The following is an 8,587-nucleotide window of genomic DNA, read 5'->3' as shown; positions in this document are numbered from 1 at the left end:
ATTTCTACTGATATGAAATGATAGGTTAGAAAAACTTCATATCCTCTGCCTAACAGGAGCCAGGAGATGGCAATTTCAGAGGGAGGTGTAAAAAAGTTTAAAAATAAAAAATAAGATCCTACAAGCCAAATGATTTCCATAGTTACACCTCTGAGCATTCAGTAAGATTTCACAGCTGTCATCAAGAACTAAAATTGGTCTGCATGATCTTTCTTACTGGTTGTGATTGAAGGGAGTGAAAGAAAGTGCTCTTATTCTCAAGATTTGTGGATTTTACAGTGCTAGCCGCTCTTAAACTTCACAGGAAAAGGAAAAATATGGCATGAATACTATCTCTAAACATGAAAATCTACCATGACTTAGAGGTATGATTTGTAATCTCTCTATTAGGACTCTCTAAGTCATAATTCAGTGTGCTGGGAGAATTCTTCTTCTGTGCAAATTTACCTTGAGTCTCTACTTGGAGTCATGCCATATATACACAATCAAGTCAAACTCTAGTCTTTCCTGGTTTACACTGCATCACAATCCAGAAAAAGGATTGCTTCTTCTGCTGTTACTTTGAGACAAGGATTTCAAAACTGATATGGCAGCCAAACGGACAATATATTTAAGTTCATCACACTTGTGAATATGATGAAGATGTGTTCCAGAAGAACTAGAAAATAACCGCATAAGTGGTTTTCATCTCATCTAACTTTAACCCTACGTTTTCATCTATACTTTTACATGTTTGTTTATGTAATGGAGAAAGACACTTAAGAGAATACACTGTACTATGGAAAAGTATATATCCACATTAATCACGTTCTGGATGCATGCAATTCTCATCACTGAACCTGGGGGGAGCTTAGAAGCTGGATTCATCTTTCCTTATGCAAATCTTGCTGTTATATATACATGTCTACTTCTCCACCGGGCTTTCTATGTAGACAAAAAGGATAAATGGATGTTTCTTCAGGTGATTTGTCAAACACTAAAGTAGAGACACAAGTAAGGAGAATGAATATTTCTTTCCATATAAGTACACTGGAAGGTTATGGTGTTCTACACAGGTGAGAAAGTTACATTATAGACTTGCAAAGTCAGGTGAAATAGGAATTTTGGTGAAGTGGAAACTAGATGACTTGCTTAGATGGAAGACCTTACTTCCACAGATCACTTCTGTGTGATCTCTTTAAATTTCAGTCCACAGTACACATTCCATGCATAAGCAGGTTAATAATGTATAGTAGCAATCTTATTTCAACTCTTTTCACAGTGCTAGGGTCTCTTCAGAAATGTTGATTACCAGCAAAACAGAGAATTCTTAAAATATTTTAAAGAATGTTCATGGAAAGTATATCCTATGTCAGAATATATGTAGTGGAAAAATAATACAATTAGGGAAGGATATTTGAAGGTGCATCCCAGAAAGAAGGTTGAGAGTCTTACTTCCTGCTGTTGTGTGCAAGCACAGGACCATGTAACACAAACCTCCTACTGTTCTTGTTGGATGCAATCGTAACGGGCCACACGGTCTTTTAAACAAGATGGGAACAGTTAATATTATAGGTTTGAGATTACTATTTGGATCCCTTTTAAAATGAGAAATAAGCTCTAAATGCTATTGAGTTCTGGATGATTAAAATTGGAGAGAATGCAGAGGTGGCTAGGCTTCCTGTGTTTTACCTTCTCCTGAGCAGAATAAGCAACTTTCTCAATTTTTAGAAGTCATCTCTTTTCCTCATTGTCAAAACAGCCCCTAGGCATAACACTGATGTATTAGAGCCTAAGCAAAGAGCAGCATCAGCAACAGTCATCAGGTCTAAAAGCTGAAGATATATAGCAAGAGTACATGTGCAATTTAATAACTAGTTTTACCTCTAATAAATTTCAGCCGAATTCTCTTTCCAAAGAGCAGGTTTCATTGAGTCAAGACTTTGGTCCCCACAGTCTGCTTTTAGTAATCTTCTCTAGAGAAAAAAAAAAATATATCCCTCTAATTTGTTCAAAATGCTGATCAGTGCCTTCCTTTTCATGTACAGAACTGGGTTTGATTTGTTGAGACATTTATGGAGCTTTTGGCAGATGTATTAGAGAACATGAGATTCCTGCCTTACATGTCTTTTGGACCATTTATTTTGTATGCTATGTTCTTCCTACTCGACATAAAGAAGAAGGTTTCTCTCAAATTTATTCTTCCTAACATAACTTCCTCGAGACTTAGGAAATAACATTGTCCACTGCCTGAAACCTAACATAATGAAATGTCCCTGGACACTGGAACAGACTTTGTTGTTCTTTCGGGCTTTCATGTCAAAAGTACTGCATGACAAGGGACTTGTCTGACTTCACTTCACTAACAAATATATCGCTTATATGACTTTGGCAGAAGGAAATATTCCATCTAGATCAGCCAACAGCTATCATGGCTGCCAGCTATGTAGGTATGAAATATTAACATAATGGACTGGTTTCAGAGGAATACAAAGCAGAATTAAAGGATCCATAGCTTGGACAATGAAGAAATATCTCAATACTTAACACAGTATATTCATATTTTTCTAAGGGTTTCCATTATTATGATGACTCAATATACAGTTTTGAAAATGTTTAAAATTAGCAGAAATTTACAACTTCTATGTGAAGCAATTAAATAAGCTGTTTCCTGGGAAACCAGGCTAATGAACCGAAGCAACATCAATAGCTGTGACCATTTTTTCTTCTACTGTAACTCCTGCTGCACCTCAGCACCAAGGAAGCTTATGGAGGGCAACATCTTGTCTGGAAGCTGCTGATCTCTGTTTCCTACTAGCAACAGCCAAAGGTTCGTTTGGCAGATACAGTTGTTTCAAAATCCATTGTCATCCCCTTCAGGCAAAGATAGAGTGATACCGTGTGCAGGTGGGTTGTCTATTTCTAGGTGGATGTAGGCATCATCCTGAGGCAAATGAAGCAATGGTGAAGGAAACTGAACCATTAGGGGCCAGGTCTTTAACCAGACCAGAGACACGCTTTTAGGATGGCACTCCATGCTGAAAGTGCCCCACAAGAGGCTGTGGCCATGGCTGACTCACACTGTGTTAAAGACACAAAGGGATAAAGCAGCAAAACCCATTAAAAACAGAGCAACAAGAAACCTGATATGTATAAACAGCAGAAACCATCCTGTGCTGCCCATCAGCTCCCCAGAGTGCAGCCCATGGCAAAAAACATGAAAGTTGAGATGGGAAGGAGGGAGGACAGGGCAAGTGCTTGCCTATTTGCTTATGCTCTTTTAATTAATATGCAAATAAAATTATGGGAGATTTGTGCTGGTTGGCAATAAAACAAGAAAAATGATCTGACCCTGGCATCTTTTGCATTAAAAGAGTGTTTAATAATATCTCAACAATTATTTGAGTTAATATGCTTTTTCTTATAACAATAATTGAGATTAAAATGTATTTATGCAATATTGAGAATTTTGAATTATTTACTGAATCTTAAGAAAAACATTGTTTTGGAATATTCTCTAGTACCTTTAGATTCTCTGGAATTACTGCTTTCACCTTACCTGCCATAATGCCTAAAATCAAAATTTTTTGCTCTCAGCTGCAGAAAAAGTAAAGACACACAGTGTTATTTAAACATCCATAAGATTGGTGCAAGGCTCAAGGGTTAGATGCAAGTGTGAGTTTAATGAATTCAAGTTCAGGTTGATATTGGATTTATAGATGTTAATAGAGACAGTCATGTGTGTCTCATGGATTGCACAAGCCAGAAGTGATTATGAAGTGTTTATGATATGCTGATTGAAGGTGGAAAAAACAGAGATAATAAAATAAATATGGTCTCTGGTTTCAAAGTCCTGACTAATGAAACCATTGGAGCTCTGCCATCCTACAGTGAATCTAAAATCACATGCAAGCTAAGTGCTGAAGGTGTTTACAGAAATTGCTGCTCCTGATTGCTGTTCTCGTGGGTGCTGCCCCCATTAAAAGATGCTTCACTCAAAGATTCTGCAGCACATTGTCTGCATAAGAGCAACCACTTTAACAGTCCTTATAAATGGAGAAAAAAATATTGTTACATCAAAATTATTGTCTTCCCTTACAGAAATGTTTACTTCGTTTTGTTTGGTTCAAGTTGTTCACATATTTTAGAATGTAAAGAACTTCACTTAAGCACAGAGCACTGACATAAGACACAATCAAGAAGAAAGTGGAGTCATATAAATGAAAAAGAAATTTTTACTGAAATTTGGTAGATTTTCATGTATATACAATCAGCTGTTGCTCCTTTGCCAAAAAGTATATAAGGACTGGAATTTATATAGCTTTAACCCATATAAAGTCAGAAAATTGAAATATGATAGACCACAGCATAAAACTTCCTATCACATTGTTCTTTAAGGCAGAACCATTTTTAAATGAAAAATTGATTAAAATAATTTTTTGAGAAAAATTATTAAAATGTTTTCTTTTTAAACTTTCCCCCCAAATGATTGAAAATTTCATTTTAACTTTTATGGTAATTCTTTTTGAAATTCTCTACAATTTAGCAAAATCCTACTTGAAAAGTATGTTCTGTATTCCGTTAATATCTCATTAGTAATGACATCTCTTCAGCTCTGCTTACACTGTTTGTATATCTGAGAATCATTTTCCTGGCAATTCATTATTACCTTATTATTTGGCATATATGTAGGTATTATGGGTCCTTTCCAGAGAAACTGAATTACAGAGTACAACCCTCCTTTACCTAAGAGACTTACATTCCTTACTTCTAGATTCATATTCTTTCATATAATTCATGATTCCACCTTGCCAAGTGATTTAGTCAATCTATCATAGTCCCATGGCTAGCTGTGACTCCTCAATATTTTGAAGTGATTGGAAGGTTTTACAAGTAACAATTATGTATTTATTGCTGGTTTTCTTCTACTGATTTATTGTGATTTTCCACTTATAATTAATTTCCACATATGTCATATTAAAAACCTCTGTAAAAAAATATTAAAAAAAAATTAAATCACAGAATCATAGACTACTTTAGGTTGGAATGGACCTCTGGTGGCTACTTGATCTTTCTCTTTTTCCAAATCAAGGCCATATGAGACCAGTTTTCACAAGGGAATGTTCTATAAGAAAATTCATATCTATTCTGGGCAAGTTATTCCAGTATTTGACTACTTTCATTGTGAGAAAATTTCTTCTAATATCTTCTAAAAATTTTCCCTTTCACAACTTTTATCGACTACCTTTTGTCTGCTTACTACATACCTATGAGAATAGGCTAGTTCTGCAGTAAGACAGCAACAGTTATAAATAATATCAGACAATTAAAATGTCAAATTTACACATTATGTAAGTCTCTAAGTGGTTTAATATTTAAGCAAATGTACTATCACATAGTCTGATGCTTCCATTTGAAACTGGAATTGCGTAGAGGACAAAGTCAAATGCTAGAGAACTCAACCACAGCCAAACCTGAGATCTCATTAAAATATCATCTATCCCTTACAAGTTTAATTGCCATAAAATATTTTTCTTTTGTATAGTTTTTTGTCCTGAATTTTAATTTCAGAGGCAAATCATTCTTCTACTTTGGTAATTTCATAAGAGGGTTGTACAGTATCTTCTGAATGAGAGATATTGAAATTATTCAGGATTTGGAGATTCTCACACAGCAGGGTATCTGTGGAAATCTGATGCATTAGACGACCTACTGAAATTTAAGGTACTAATTATGGTCTATAAAACCTTACATGGTTTGGGACCAATCCACATGAGACACTGTGGCACTTTTCTTGCCACTCATTATAAAGGAAAAGCATGCACCCATCTGAACATTGTCTGCAGTGTTTCCTAGATGCTCAGATTTTAGTCAGAGTACTTTCTGCAACAGCTGCATTTTTACTCTGGAGAAAATGGAATGTGGTTAGGAGATACACAAAGACAGTAGGTACTTGCCTGCTTTGGGAACTGAATTCAATGATGATAAAGTGTAATTTAGTCATATTTAGTGCATAATTAAATATTAGACCACCTAGAGCCATGTATAATGTCTTTATTATATTAAACTGAAATGAATAAAAAACACAATCAGCACCATTACTAATTTACTGGTGATTTATTGAAGTAACAGTTTTGCAGTGCCACAGATGCAGACACACTGTAGTGGGCTCTATGTTTAGGTCTGGAAGACTTGATTAGGTCGAGAAGTATGCTGTACAGTTGTGGCCATACTATGTCCATGGTGCTAAGGAAAGACATCTGGGGACTGATAACTGCAAAGGCCAAGTTGGTGCCTAGCTTGTGTCCATAAGAAGTAAGGCATTTGTTCTGAAGCAGAAAAAGCTGGATCATCCAAACCCAGAGAGTGAACAAGAAGTTTATTTGGCTGATGAAAGTCTATTATTTCAATCCAGTCATTGGGAATGTTCTCTGGTCCTGTTTACTTAACTTGTACAGAAATAGCTCTTGAGTCTGAAAGCAGTTTAGCTACTCCAGACAAATCTTACAAATCTGAGAAGGCTTCTTGCCAGGTTTTGTATGGTGGTCTTATTCATTTTGTGAGCTCTCCCATTCTTTCAGGATGCTGGCTTCATTGTCTCAGATTCAGATGAACTCACAGCCTGTACTTTGAAAACTAAATCAGACCAAATATTGCGATTAGCTACAGCTACACTGTTTTAACATGCCAGTATGGTTTTGGCCCGGGCCACCTCATATTATACAATGCCAAGGCACCACTTTCGATAGCACTGGCCAAGGTCTGCTTTCGATGGACAGTCAGCACAAGGCCACTATACTTGGAGGACAGGAGAGAGTTTAATCATGTAGACTGATGCTATCGTGTGCTACCTGCCTTCAGAGGGATCCCAGCTGACCTTGTTTACTAACTGTCATGGTTTGAGATAGCCCCAAAAATCTAATTCCCTAGTCTAAGCCCCCTCCCACATCTCAACCTAATGTGAGATGGGTTTTCCAGACAAAAACACACCAGACTCAAAGTGGGGGAAAGGGAATATATTACAATGACTGTACAAATAAATACTACAATACATTATACACACGATCATAACTATCTCTACCATGACATAAGTATTTACAATGATCAGATCTCTTCTCCCCTCCAAATAAAAGTCCAGGAGGGAAAGAAGGACAGATCCCTTCTTCGGAGCAGCAGGATCTTCTATAGCAGCAGTCATCTGTCCTCTCCACATGCATGCAGCAGCTGATAGCTGGATTTTCTGCCAGCACTCACGAGGGAGGTATCTAAGCTCCCTCGGCCCCTTGACACAGGCAAAGGGGTCTTCCTCCGTGGGCTATGTTCACCCCAGACAAGGTCTTTCCACCACGGTCATATCACGAAGACACAGGGTGTCTTCGTGACGGTCTGGTATCTCCAGGAGATTCAAGCTCCTTGCAGGGCCTCTGTGCCCTGCTGTCTCAGGCTGGGAGCTTCTTTGTAGCTTGCAGCAAGGGAGGGCTCCCAAGGCCAACCTCCCACACCGTCCTGGCTCAGCTGTCAGGATGACTGAGCTTCTCAGCTCCTCTCTCTCTCTCCGGTGCTGTATGTCCAAAACTCTTCTCCTTAACAGGATTCCATATACTCCTCCTCTTTTTAGGAGGGGTCTCCAAGGGAGTTTGGGGGGTCTGGTATCAGTTCTTACCCCCAGAACTCTGTAGTTCAGCTGCTGTCTCTCTTTTCTTCGGACAACACTGTGTCCCTCCTGCCTGGCTGTAATGCCTCTGCCGCATCTTATCTTTTCTGGCTCTCTGCCACCGCTCCGGTCAGTGCAGTTTCTGCTGCTGCTCTGTCTTTGCTCACAGTGAAGAACCATCCCCCAGTCCATAGCTACAGATACATAGTCCAGCTTAACACTGTTCCAAGTCTCTGCAGTCCCCCCAGCTGGGGCTGGGAGGCCCCAGAGGGCCCAAGGGGCTCAGAGCCCCTTCCTCGTGGCTCTACAACATGGCCACCACTTCAACAACAACAACCAAACTACAACTCATCTCTTCCGGTGCTTGCGATATGTTTACATTTTTGCAGGAGCACCCATTGGACAAAACTTCAAAACTTCCAGGGGTTTCCACCCCTTGGGGTCTACCACTTTTCTTAGCCTCTGGGGGAAAACAAGATTCAAACCACTACACTAACGTAGGCATAGTACTGATATAATTTGCTCAGAACTCAGGAATGTTCTGCAAGATCCACACTCACCTGCTTCTCCTTGTGGAAAATTTTGCAATGTAAATAGAAAGACTAAGTTTTCCTGAAGTTTGCTATTTCTTGGGATGATAAGTACAAGAGCTGGAGGGTGAAAAAGATAAGTTTGGGTCTTGCATAGATGTATATCTCAAAATAGAAGTAATATCTGAAAAATGACTATGTATTTCCAGACTTGCAGTATTGCAAAAGACTATGGACTTGCTGTTTCTCAGATGCCTCTTTCCCTAAAATACTCTTTCTAAATTTTCTTGTAGGGTAAGCTTGATGTCTTATCAAACAACAATGCCAGTTCTGTCACAAACTTCATTACTCTTTTAAATCCTCTGTAAAGCTATGATGGGTTATTTAGGTCTTCTTTTTTTTTTTTTTTTTATTTTTTATTTCC

The sequence above is a fragment of the Pseudopipra pipra genome, chromosome 2, assembly GCF_036250125.1.
Source record: "Pseudopipra pipra isolate bDixPip1 chromosome 2, bDixPip1.hap1, whole genome shotgun sequence".
In the NCBI taxonomy this organism is placed as follows: domain Eukaryota; kingdom Metazoa; phylum Chordata; class Aves; order Passeriformes; family Pipridae; genus Pseudopipra; species Pseudopipra pipra.
Note: the sequence above shows the minus strand (reverse complement) of the source record.